Here is a 14,452-nt window from a genome sequence, read left to right as displayed (position 1 = left end):
TACCTAAAGACTTGAACAATCAGTATGGCCCCAAACTCCTGCTCCAAATGTTGCAATAGAAAAACATTTGCTTTTAAAAACAGTCAACATCTCTTTAACAGGTTTATTTCCCAGCTTTTAAGAAAATCTAAAAAGAGCATCTATGGCTCTTTGAAATTGCATTACACAAACACTTACTAAAAATTTCCAATTAAAATCCACGTCAATGGGAACCCCCAAGTAAGTAAAATTCGGAACCTTAAGTATTTCTGTACCTTCCATGACAATTTGTTTACTTTTTGCTAATTTTGGGCCGCTCTTCATCACAAATGACTTTGTTCTGTTGATTTTAAGACCAAGGTTTCCCATAAACGTGTTAAAAGTATTTAATACAATTTGGAGACCATTTGCTGTCCTTGAGATGAGTACAGCACCATCCGCATAAAGAAGAACTGGAATTGGGGAATTATTAATAAGTGGCAAGTCCTTCCCCATTGCGCATGAAAAGTTTTCCAACCCATTTATATAGAGAAGGAAAAGAAAGGGGGCTAACACACATCCCCGTCTTACCCCTTTTAAAGAAGCACATTTTTCCGTTAAATCACCCTCCTGGGTAAAACCAACTTGTGCCGAGGTATAAGCATGGAGCCTACTAAGTAAGAGAATTATATCTTTATCCACCCCCATGTTTAGCATAACAGACCACAATTTCATTCTGTCAACTGTGTCCAATGCACAGGACAGATCCATGAAGGCTAAATATACACAGCCTTTTTTTGCCTTCATATATTTTTAAACTATCAAGGTCAAATTAAGAGTTTGTTCAACTGTGCCCAACCCTGGGCGGAACACATACTGTGCCTTTGACAGACAATTAGTCTCCATTTCCCAATTTTCCAGTTTATTTAAAATCACTCGGCCAAATATCTTAATTGAACTATCTAATTCTGGTATCGCTTTATATAGGTCAGCTGGGATTCTGTCTGGACCAGGAGCTTTGTCAGCCGGGCAGTCTTGAATAGCCTGTATTACATCAGCAACATCTATTGTCTTACAGAAGGCTGCACCTACCGAGGCATTTCTGATTGCCATAGGACAATTCATCTCGTCTTGGGAAACATTATTCACATATAATAAAATTTTTAGAGAAATGGTCCACCCACGCTTGGGCTGGAATGACAGTGTCCATTGTAGTTTTGTCTTTGTCATTCAGTGGGGAAGAGTTAACCACTTGCCAGAAAGCCTTTGTGTGTTTTTTTTACTTGCTTCAATAAGCTCATCCCAGGCAATCTCCCTCAGTTCAATCTTCCTAGCAGCAAGAACATCCTTACATGTCCTTCTTGCAGCTTTAATAGCATGTCGATTTCGAGGAACAAAATTGGTTATCTTCTTTACATCTTTAAGGGAGGAGACACATGCATGGTTAAACCAACGAGGTCCTCTTTTTTGCTGGTACTTGGATGTTGCAGTTTGTCAGCCATATACCTTGTCAGGGCAGAAAATGCCTCAACAATTTTATGTGGAGACATATCTTCCCCAAATGCAGTCATGACCTCTTCCCTTTTATTCAGCATTAGATCTTTAAAAAAACTATGCTTATCAATTTTTTCCCACCTGATAGTCAGACCTTTCTAGGCAAAGAGCTTCATAACTGGCTGTCGTTCCGCTGCCCTAGAGTCTTTGTCCAAACCCAATCTTGTTTCTAAAAATTAAGGGGTTGTGATCGCTCATACAAGCTAACATCACCCTAAACTTCCCAACAGAGGGGGTAAGTTCTCTAGAATAGACAATAAAATCAATTGTAGTATGGGCATTTCTCCTTGTAAACGTGGGAACCCCCTCAACCACTGGTGTTGGGAACAGCAAAGAATTGGCAGCCATAATACGGTTGAGCGCATTTCCATGAGGGGAATGTTTAAAGTGCTGCATGGGACAATCATATTCATCAAGGAGCCCACAGCAATCTAAAAGCTCTGGTTCACAGAGATGTGCATTAAAATCACCAACCCAAATTATTCTAAGATCCTTCTTACTCACATTCAATACCTTATGTACCATAGCCTCAAGATTATCGATCACACTAGTATCTGACGGATCGAAAACATTATTATAATAGTTGATCAGCAACACGTCATATGGCTCAATTAGTTTGAAAAAAAGAACCAAATAGTGTGGAGTTACATCCATGACGCCCCTCCCTTTACCAATACCGACACAAATGTGAACAGGCCTCCCTTAGCCCTGCCCAAGGGAAACTTAATTGCAGGAGCGCAATAAGTAGTGTAACCATTAATATGGGGGATCTATGAGCCACGTTTTATGACAGCAGATATAGGGGTTTTGGGTCACTATTTTTAACCAGTTTTGACTTTAGTCCTGCCACATTCCAAGAGATAATCCCTGGGGCTGCCACATCAAATGTATAAAATGCTCAGATAGACTGCAAGTAAGACAACGGTGGTATGTCTGTCTTTGGATTTTCTCCTAAGGGGCTTCCAGTTACTAATGGTCAGTCCAATTGCTCCAGTGGGTTCAGAGGCTTAAAACTATGAAATAGCAGCAAAAGGGTGTCAGGAGACTTAGACATGCAGGGGTAGCAAAGTTTCTGTTTATCTGAGTACTGATAAAATCTTTTGTTGTACTCTAATGAATCCTAGTGCTATTGTTGGAGTTAAAAGATAATGATACAGAGTATTAGCTAACTGTGGATTCCTAAAGCTTATGACTATGCAATCCCCTTGTGAAGTCTTAGTTGATGTAACAATCTATGGAACCCTTTTTACAGTTAAAATGTCCCTGGAGAGATCTGTCCTCCACCCCGAGTGCTTTCCAACCCAGTACAAAACTTTATTTAGCAGTGAAGTGTGGGACTCAGAATGGACTTCCTAATATGGGAACATTCTCCAAAATTAAAATATACGTGGCACATGGCAACGGAATCCTCGGGTAACATGATTGGGCTCTTGAAGACGCAATGGGGGCAGCCTGCACCAGACCATTACAAACCACATGCTTGTATATCCCCTGCTGACATGGCAGTTTTTTAGAGTGTCCTATTGTTACAGGGCTCAGAGACTTTGAAATAGGGTTCTGCACATGATTTAGTCCTCCTCTTTGGTCTAAAGAAATAGCTGGGTCTGGTAGGTGAACAGACTCGACAGAATTGGGCTGGGATTTACCCCTCGGTAGTGGTGGATTGACGGGCATTTTCCTTGCCACTAGTAGAGCATTACCTTTCTCTTCTAGAGATTCCATTTTATTTAGAACCACCGAACATAGCTGCCTTATATCCTTAAAATAATTGTCAAACTGGCTAAAATAATCATTAGAGATAATAGAAGGTTTCTTATTTCCAGTCTGCTTCCCAGTAGTCTTCTTGCATAACTTTAGTTGTGACCTTCCCTTTCTGCTCTCTTTTCCTAATAGGTCCTTCCCAGGTAAGGTGGACTGTTCACAAAGCTAGGCTGGATCTGGGGAATGGCTTGTAACATAAGAGGGGGGCAGCTATCTACTCCTTTTTAGAGGGGGACTCTCAGAAACTGTATGGGAAATTGGCTCAATCAGGAGGTCCTGGTCCAATATAACACATGGGTTCCTTAATTTGGTCACAGGGGATTTTGCAAAGGGAACTATTTCTTCTATCTCACATTTTACCGATTTCTCTAAAGTTGTTCCCAGACTAGCTTCTACCCTCCCTAGCTCCGATTCAATTGCGCCCATCAAAGAGCTAAGATAGCTAGTTATCAATTTAGGGCCAGGGTTCCTAATCGTGCACCCCACATCCCACGAGCTCCTTTGCGCTTCCGCATCAGGCCTACCAGTTGGAAGGGGAGAGCTAATATAGGTTATCTGTAGTCTGAGTAATGTCAGAACATGTCCTACCAAATAGCCAGAACAGGGAGATAAGGCCCAGCCTGGCCTTGTCCGGCCGCTGACGGGCACAGACGGGCCCGCTCTTGGCCCGGTCTTCACTCAGGCACACCCACACGGGTCCTGTGTGGCAGGCCCTAAATCCATTTTTATGAGCCTATGGGCGCAAGTGAAGCAGCAGGGGCGGCATATTCTTCAAAGACACTAAAGAAAGACAAAAAAAACCAATATTACTTCACCTTGCCATATCCTAACACCAAAGCATACTTATGTTACGGCTTATGCAAATTCTTATTGTTGGTGGAGTTGCTGAGCCTTTGCCAGTGTAAAACTAATATCCAAAACCCAAATTTCTACCTCTGATCTTAAAAAGCACACATTCACATAATAACCCCTACCACTTTGTACACAGGCATACTCCTTGCGAATACACACAGGGCTGTCACCAGGGTCACTGGTATTATACCACCGGGAGAGCACCCAATTACGCGACATCTTTGACAAAATTACGCAGCAAGAAAAGGCAAATTATGCAGCATAATGCGGCATGTTTTTTCCACATGCATAGATTGTGGCTTTAAAAAAATATATATATAAATTTTCCCATTGGGGACCCAATTGCCCCATCAAGGGAAAACACACATTTATAAAAAAACAACTGAAAACTGAGCCGCAAATGTGGTTGACTCATGTTCTCAGGGCTTATCAAATCAAATCAAATCAAATCAAATCATTAACATTTATAAAGCGCGCTACTCACCCGTGCGGGTCTCAAGGCGCTAGGGGAAAAAAGGGGGGGTTATCGCTGCTCGAACAGCCAGGTCTTTAGGAGTCTCTGGAAAGCGGAGTGGTCCTGGGTGGTCCTGAGGCTGGTGGGGAGGGAGTTCCAGGTCTTGGCCGCCAGGAAGGAGAAAGATCTCCCACCCGCCGTGGAGCGGCGGATGCGAGGGACAGCAGCGAGTGCGAGGCCAGAGGAGCGGAGGAGGCGGGTGGGGACGTAGAATCTGAGGCGTCTGTTGAGGTATTCCGGTCCCTTGTCGTGGAGGGCTTTGTGTGCGTGGGTGAGAAGTCGGAAGGTGATCCTTTTGATGACTGGGAGCCAGTGCAGGTGTCTCAGGTGTGCGGAGATGTGGCTGCTGCGGGGTATGTCGAGGATGAGGCGGGCCGAGGCTTATCCCCTTCTACATTTTTCTTTTAATGTGTGCTTTCCCATGGCGGGCGGTGCCCTCCCCACCTTGCTCCCTCCGCCCCCAGGGAAAACATACATTTCCAAAACAGATATGAGCCCAACAGTGGGTCCCCCATAAGTCAGGAGGGGCGACCCCCTAAAAATTTAATTTCTTTTTTTTTAAACGTGATCGCGCCCCCAAGGGAAATAACACTTTTTAATAGCCCCCAAGAAGGGTCGCCCATTCACAACAGGGGACGACCCCTCACCCCCAAAAAAAATAATAATTTATTTTTATCATTTTTTTTGAGTGGCCTGTTGATCATGAGGGCTGACCCCACCCACTAAATGCTAGTCTTTTGTGGCCTAGTGGGATTCCTGGCTGTGGATTGTGGCACGACCACAATCCATGGCCAGGAAACTGTTTCAGAAAGGATTCATTGGAAAGGGGATACTCTCTTCTTTCCAATGGGGATGCCCTGAGACATGGGTAGGACTTTTATGGCATTTTTTCCCTACTAGAGCAGAAGAGAGCACTTACCTCCTTCTGCTCGCTGGTCCTGTGTAGAATCAATAGGTATCTGTGGTATTTTGTTCAAAGAAGAAGAATAATAAGGGGAGGTGTATCTGGTGTTTAAAATGTGTAATGTTTCTTTCTAGATGCACAGACCACCAGTCCTGGGGCCAGTGGCAGCACCAGAGTCCCAGTGGTGGCAGGAATGGGTAAGTCACATTGCTTTCCTATTGATAATTACTACTATATTTACTTCATTTGTTTAGTGAGGCAGATATGTATCCCACCCTTCTTCATTCATAACCTCCCCCACAGGGAATTTTGCCACCCATGACCTAACTGCAGCATGGGCCAATTCAGCACTACAGTGTTGGCTGTGCAATGTGCATCTGCGTCAGTTAATACAGCATTTACAAAATTTTCAATGCATTGCAATCCAAAAACAAGGTGTTATGATTCCATTGATCTGCCTCTGGGGGTGACGTAAATGGTCAAATTCAGTTTGGAATTCACTATTGAAACTCATCCAAAGTCCCTCTCCCACTCCTGCTTGCTTCCCAATTCGATCAATTGAAAGCCTTTATTTTCTTCCATGTACATCAGGTTCCATACTGTCCAGTATTCAATAAGACCTAAAATCTGCTGTCCATTGTTTTTTATGGGAGTAGTCCTGCTGTTCCTCAGTACTGGATTCTCTTCGCCAGGACTTGTGAGAACTGGAATTGCACGCACCAGTGACCAGTCTTGTGTGGCCCAGCCAAGTGACTCCGCCCTGGGCTTGCTGTGCTTGGTACAGCTCATAAGCTGCCATTTGCTGAAGCTACTTGTTCGTGCATTGAAGTTTGTATCAATGTATACCGAACCTCTTGTTGGCTTGTTTCCCAGTTGAGTTCCTACTTTGCTTCAGCCAGAGCCTGTGGTCAGATCCTGTGCAGCCTGCTACAGATTTTGAAAGCCCTGCTTGCTTTTGCTTACTTCATTGTCTGGCTTTTTTCTACTCTTGGCACAGCCTTGGAGCTGCTCCCTTTCTAATTGTTCCTAGTTTGAATACCCTGCTACCGACTATTTGCTTCAGCTCTTAGGTTTCTTTCTAGTGTGTGCTCTGTATTGACCTTTTGGGCTATTGTGTCTCGTAAATGTATAAGTCTGCTACTTTGGGCAGAGGTTGGCTCCTGGTTCCCATGAGGCAATTCCTGCTCTGTCCTTTGTCATGTGTTGTATGTAGTCTTGAGTGCCTTATCTGTGCCATTTCTATTTTCTTTTTGAATTGCCACTGTGTCTCCAGCTGGACCCATAACGGCCTATCTTGTGTATGTAAGTGCAGTCCTTGTTTGTGCCCTAAGGGTTCAGAGACAGAATCACTTCTCCCTTCTTTGAGGCTTGCAGGGTGACTATCTGTAAAAGTAATCTATACAAAGGCATTCATATTCTGTGTTGCTGAGGGAAGTTCTCAGCCTTACCTGTGTACCTTAGTGGTGAAACAGTATTCTGTCCATTAGTGGTCCATTCCCTGTTTGTTCACGCTAAGGTTGCTCTGCCTTCTCTATCCTGTTCCTGTGCTTTAATCTGTAGCTGTTCTTTCCTAGTGTATGCCCTTATCTGCTTTGTTATAGTACATCTATAGGGAGATATTGCGTGATCTTGAGGGGTGATCCACCCAGAGTCCACGAGACAAGGTGTGTTTCCCTTCCGTCTAAATGCCCACTCAGTCACCTCCTAGTACTACTCTCATTTATCTTTCCTAAATTCATTCCCAGTCTGCCCAAAAAATTGAAAAATCAATTCTTGGCATGTGCCACATTTTTCTAGTCAAGTGATTCATATATTTCAGGGCTCACTTAACAGATTTACGCATGTTTAAATGTTTCCCTTTTGACATACATCAACTACAGTGAATGGCTAAGCCAAACAAAGCTTAAGCACGTAATGATGAACAGTAACACCCCCTGATTCTATAGCACAACCTCTACCTACCCAGCTTAATCCCTCTAATTTACTCTGCAGCAGAGTAAGTTAAGTTTCCTTTCCTTACTGCCAAACAAATGTGTTTGTTGGAAATAATTTGTAGTCGAGGGTGAGGTCAGGGAATAAAGTGGGATTAAGTGCCTGATTTCGTGTTACAAATAAAATCTATGTATCCCATTCCATTCCCTGTACTGCAGTGTATTGTTTTTCCCATTGTCTGCTTACAGCAGACAGGATATCCACATTTTATAAATGAAGTGTGTGACATAGTATCGTTATTATTCATCTGCCTCTTTGGAGTGAGGGTAGAATTGAAAGGCATTTGGAGAAGAGCAGGGCCATTGGAAATAAAGTAAGATAATTATCCATTACAGCTACGCAAACTGTAGACAGCAGAGAGTAGCAAAGTACCTGATGCGCTACCTAGCATGCCTCCATTAATTTAGCATAACAAGAATACTTGTACTCCATAGTAAATAGTGTCTTTTACATTAATAAGAGGTCATTTATTTGTATTTTGTCACACAAAGTGTCTGTTTAGTTTTTCAGGCAATCCTTTAAAGTGAAAAAATACACTCTATTTTCTAATCTGTTGTGATTTAGTCTTAATTCCCTTCAAGCGGTCAGTGGTTTTATGTGAGGCATGTATGGGTTAAAAATGGACCTGTGACTCTCCTAATCACATCAAACTCCATTTGCCCTAGGGCACCAGCAATGTACTGCTACTAAGCCACTATATAATTTTAAACAAGTGTTTGGACACAGTATTGTTTACAATTTGTCTTTTTTCTTTTTTTCTCTCCTGATATAGCTACTCCTGCTGGCCCACCACTGTTAGGGAAACTACTTTTGCAACTCTCCTCAGAGTGAAGCAAAGAAAACACAAACACCAGGCAAGGCTCCGGAACAGATTAAATGTTTCTTGAGGTTCCAAGGTTTATTGGCAGGCCAAGGCAGAAGGCAGACGCACATCCCAGTGTCACGTCTTACAAGCTGGCATCTACTGCCCTGAAGCATATAAGTCACGCAGTTATTTATGTTAATAAGTGCTGTCACAACAAAACCCCAAAAGGGTACATAGTCCAAACATGGGCACGCATATACAAAAGAAATGCTGCATATAAAAAACTTCAAGTCCACAGAGTAAAAATATACATAATGCAGTGTGAACATGAACAAGTGCACAGACAACAGGTGGACCCTAAGAAAAAGGGGGCTGGGTTACTGACTGGCTGAACTTAAAGTGTGAAACCAAGCTAAAAGTAACAACGTGGTTCAGAGAGGTTTGTTTGCACAGCTGACATAGGTGTCAGAGAGGTCAGCAGGAAAGTCTTGGGGCAGTACTAAAATAGTAATGTGGATGAGTGGAGCCAACCTGTGAATGAGAGGATCAAGCATCTTAGTAAGAGAAAAGAATAATGGCGGAGAGAATTGGAACTAAAGTATCATATCTATAGGTACATATATGTGGATATATACATATATACACATATATACATATACCTACACACACACACATATTTTCTTCAACAATATCCTTTCTGATAGTAATATCATACACAATTGCAAAAATATATACATGGCAGAAGCACAGTACTAACAACGTATCACATACATATCTGTGGATGGCATTACACATTTTTTAGATGAAATACACATCTTGTTGTCTAGATATACACCTATGAGATATTCATTATTTAAACATAGACCAAATGATAAGCTAGTACACAATGCCTTCATGTGGTATGGGTCAATGGCAATTAAATCAAACATTTCTTTATGTGCTTCCTCTACATTTTGTTGTATTCTGAGATATCTGTGGGCTAGCTCCGCTATATAGGAGGTAGAACTTTAACTGCAGAAAATGAATAGATGCTCCTACTACAGAATTGCTGGAGCATGGAGCAACAACAGTGGAGACAACACAAAAGTACCACTGTTGTTATAAAGATACAAAATAGTGCTAGAACTAAGCTCTTCAACCATCCTGTTGGTAACCATGACCAAAGCCAGGACCAATCATCAGAACCAGAAATTTTGTCTGCTCCATGAAATATTCTAACTGCTTTCTTAATTTGGGTGACATCCCTTGCTATGTTTCCACTTTCTTTAAAAAATAACAGCAAGAGGAATTCAATAAAACGCATAGTCCTCCTTGTTGTAGTGTTAGGAGGTCAAGGGCAATTCTGTGTTGAATTGTCATGGCAGTCATTGAATTTATTTCCACTTGCAGCTCTTGAAGTACATCTCTTGTTGCATTGAATGCTATGGCTAGCTCAGCAGACATGTTAACATGGGCCAACTCCAAATCATATACACCATATCCAGGGATAGCTCAAAAAATAGATCTTGTCAAGCCTCCAGAATATGTGTATGTATATCTCTTTTATACCTATGAGTGAAACTCCCCAAATTTAATGGCTTGTGCTGCAATATGCGGCACAATTGAAATGTTTGGTGTTAGAGAAGAAATAGCACCATGCCTTCCCAGTGCAGAGGAAGCACCGTGTAAGTTCCACAAATGAAATACATACCACCCTGTAACTGTGCGTTCAATGTGTGATATTTAGTGAGAGGAAGACCTACCCCCTCAGGGACAGAGTTTTGAAATTGATCACACCATTTATAATCAATCCATGCAGAATTTATAAGAGTAACATTTGCCCACTGTGCCATGTAAGAGCAACAAGCTGACCATAAAGGATAGTCTAATAATTTAGAAATCACATTTGGTGCACTAGCATAATCATTTTCTTGCTCACTTAGTGGATCGTATAGAAGACCATCAGGTGTTATCAACAGTGTCTCTCCATGAATAGTGATGTTCCAGTAATGTAAAGTGTAGGTAACTTGTTTCCTGTTGTACCGATCCTACTTATTAACTGTCTGTCCCTTATAGTCCAATTACCCATGGTATCATCAAATTCTAATATGTTAGGACACTTGCTAGATATCCTAAGTATCGGGAAGCTGGGTTACATCCTGAAACTTGATGCTTTATACATACAGGAAAAACACTATCCTCTGCACTATTTTCCACTGTAGGTGACACTGGGTATTCAGCTTGAATATTTGGCAGTATGGTGCAACGTGGGTACCATCCTTCCTTCTCCACAGTCCCAAGTTACAGTTGGTAGAAGGCATCCCTTTCCTTGTGCATAATTCTGTATAGGCACAGGTGTCCTGTGTAAGCCAATGAGGAGATTGTGGTGTCTTGATAATTCTCTACACATCCAGCAGTTTTCAAGACCTAAGACTTGGGCTACTTTCTCATGTTCTACAATGAGGGAATGGTCAGCTGTTTGTGTAAATATGGGTAGCACACACAAATTTAAGGTACTAAAAAATATTATGTGTACTATGCGATGCATTTTTCTTTTTTTCCCCAAAAAGTTATATATATAGATATGAAGTCTGTTACTCAGTTCTAAGACACTTTCTCTAATTGTCAGTAAGGCAACGGCACGCAGCGTGCTGTCCTCTGCTTCTCCTACTGGTCTGCAGTCTTCTTGTTTAGGGGCAGGTTGTCAAAGCCCAGCTCACCTGAGTCCTTGTTCAGTTCTGATGGAGGTTGAAGACAATCCGACCCCACCCTGAAACTGCTTGTTCCAGCACACTAGTTTTTAAAACAGTGCACTTAGAACAGAAGCTCAAGGGAAGGGGGGAAGTGGATAAAATAAAAAAGAGAGACAACACCGTTCTTGCATTTCCACTGTTGAAGTGCTGCACAAATCTGCGGCCCTTTCTGACTTCTGTAGAAACTGGTGCCTAATGAAACATAAACAAAGAACAGATAAGTACAACCTATTCCTAAATGGGTTCCTGACTATCCCTTTATTTATTAGAAATTCTCTTCTAAAAGTACCTCTTGGATCCTGGTCTCTAGTTTCCAGGTTTGGAATGTGTTACTACTCTGGGATGTGCTTTCTATTGCTGTAAAGCTTCTAAAACATTAAACAAATACTGTTATCAGAATTACCAATATCTAACATTCATCTTAATATAACTAAAGCCTAAACTCCCAATAGCAGACTCACTTTTCCCATATTTCCAGAATCTATTATAAAACAAATACTGTACTTTTACATCAAAATACAGCATGTAATTTGTGCAAGTCCTTGATTTACTGTTTGTCTTGCTGTTAATGGTTTCCACTGTTCAATTCTTAAAAGTTCCATAAAAAAAAATGTTTGCTTTCCAAAGTTCCGCAAAGTATTCTTGTAACAAAGAGTTTGAATCACAATGTTCGTGGAAGGTGTCTTGTTTCAAATTGTCTATACACGAATCCAGAAATTGTTGTCAAAGTTCTTTCAGGTAATAAAAAGTTTTGCACTTACTTGTTGCTGGCAAGAGATACTGATCAGTCTAACCTTGTCTTCTTTCTCTTTTGCAGGTTGCTTGTAGGAGAGAGGCTGAGGCAAGGAGGAACCGGAAACCGGAGGAAGGAAGAGCCAGCAGCTGCACCCATTGAAGCCAATGAAAGTCTGTAGAGAGCAGGAGTGCCAGCGCCGAGGGATCTGGTCTCAGGTAAGCGGGAGGTAGACGAGCACAAGCACTGGGTGAGGCTCGGGGGCTGCCTTTTATAGACAGGGCTGGGTGTGGTTCGAAGAGCTGGGTGTGGTTTGAAGGGCTGGGTGTGGTCCTCACATGCTGCACATGTTCTTGAAAGGTGTGCAGAGCTGGGTGTGGTTTGAAGAGCTGGGTGTGGTCCTCACATGCTGCACATGTTCTTGAAAGGTGTGCAGAGTTTCAGTTATTATACAAGTGAGTTGAATTAACACATGGCCTAGGGAGGAGTGTTTTAAAGAAGCCTTGGTAAAAGCAAGGCCCAATGTGTAAACAAAACAGCACATTAAACAACATACACAGAAGCCTGGGGGGGGGGGGGAAGGTGAGATAACAAGAAAGGCTTTCAATAGTAAGTTTAAAAGGGAGCTATTACAGAACCCACTAGTGCAGTGAGAGGGGACATGCTCTTTGCTGGGCACAAACCCTAACACAGGTTCACAGACCTGCCCTGCAGTGTCCTCTTCAGTCTATTTTTCTGCAGGTGTGACCATCACCTTTCTTCGAGACTACGTTGTGTGCTTCACTCAACTACATCAGTTGGTGTCACCTGACACTTGATGAGGGGCCCTCAGCGTGGTTCTTAGGAATGGTCTGGTCTGTCGCCCCCTTTTCTTGTATGTTGCGCTGCTCCATGGGTTGCAGGTGCTCATCCGTTGCAGGCACCTCAGTCTTGGTTGTTGTTGGTGCGGATCTGCACCTAGTGCCGTGAATTTACTCAGGACGTCCCTGCACCTTCACTGCCTTCGGAGTCACCAGGAGCACGAGGTGTGGTCCAGTCCACCTAGAACTAAGAGAAACATCTTTTATTTTTCTTACCATGACCATGTCTCCAGCTTTAAAAGGATGCGTGGGCTCTGAGGACGGATGGGGCAAAGCTTCCTTCACCTGGAGATGGTGATGCCTCAAGACTGCTGACAACTTTATAGCATAGTCAGAAATGTTTTCATCTCTTCACAGCAGTGCTGCTTGAGATGCTAGGAGAGGCAACTTCAACCCCACAGACACAGGACGCCCCATCAGTACCTCATGGGGGGACAAAAGGGTTGTTCTAGATGGTGTTGCCCTTATGGCATGTAGCACTAAAGGCAGTGCATCAGGCCATTTCAGACCTGTTGCATCAGTTGTTTTTGCTAATCTATTTTTTATTGTGGAGTTCATCCTCTCCACCTGTCCTGAACTTTGGGGGTGGTAAGGGGCATGCCGTTTCCACTATTCCCAAACATTTGCACATCTTTTGCACAACTGCAGCCACAAATTCACCCCCTGTGTCGCTATTAATGCCCTGGGGGACCCCAAATCGGGGTATGATATCTTTCATCAAGCATCGGAAAAAAGTTGCAGCATCATTCTTCCTTGTGGGAAATGCCTCAACCCATTTTGAAAATTGATCCACACACCAGCAAATATTTGAATTCATTCACTGGGGGCATATAGGGAAAGTCTATTTGGATGTTGGTAAAGGGCCCTTGTGGTACTGGTAAGTGATAATGTGTAGCAGGGGACCAGACTTTAGTTTGTTGGGCACAGACAAGACATTGGGAGCAGAATTGTGCAGTGAAGGCTGTTATCCCTGGTACACACCATTCCTGTCCAATTAGCTCATTCATTCCCCCCTTGTGCTATATGAGTGAGTCCATGAGCAAGCCTTGTAAGAGGTAGGAACATACTGCTTGGAGCCACAGGTCTCCCATCCTGGTGGACCCATAATCCTTCATCATTTTGCTCACACCCAGCATGAATCCACACTCTTTCCTCAGCTAGTGTTGCAGACCATTGTGCTTCCTTCATATCAGCTGGCAACAATTGTCTCTGAATAAGCTGAATTTTTTGAATGCTTTTTGCCATTAGGGGCACCATCTGTACTGGCTGTAACATGCTCTCTCTTGCTGCTGTGTCAGCCATGGTGTTTCCTCTGGCTATCTTGGTATTAGCTCCTGTATGGGCCTCGCATATTATGATTGCTATGCTGTTGGGTAGTAGCATTGCTTTTAACAAGTTCTTTACTAAAAGGCCATTTTGAATGGGGTGCCCTGCTGCTGTAATGAAACCACGATACTGCCACAGCTGGCTAAAATCGTGGTCAACTCCAAATGCATAACATGAGTCAGTATAAATGTTAACAGTTTTCCCCTCGGTTAGGATGCATTCTCTTGTTACAGCATACAGCTCAGCTTGCTGGGCAGATGTGCCAGGGGGCAGAGCTGAACTTTCAATTATAGTGTCTACTGTTGTTATAGCATACCCTGCTCTGTAATCAGTGTCTGTTAGTCTGCTGGAGGAACCATCAGTGTACCACTCACAGTCTACCTTTTCTAATGGTGTCTGTTGTAAATCTCATCTGGGTGTGGGTGCATATTTCTACAACCTCAACAAAATCATGGTCAGGG

This window comes from Pleurodeles waltl, chromosome 3_1, assembly GCF_031143425.1.
Source record: "Pleurodeles waltl isolate 20211129_DDA chromosome 3_1, aPleWal1.hap1.20221129, whole genome shotgun sequence".
Lineage (NCBI taxonomy): Eukaryota > Metazoa > Chordata > Amphibia > Caudata > Salamandridae > Pleurodeles > Pleurodeles waltl.
Note: the sequence above shows the minus strand (reverse complement) of the source record.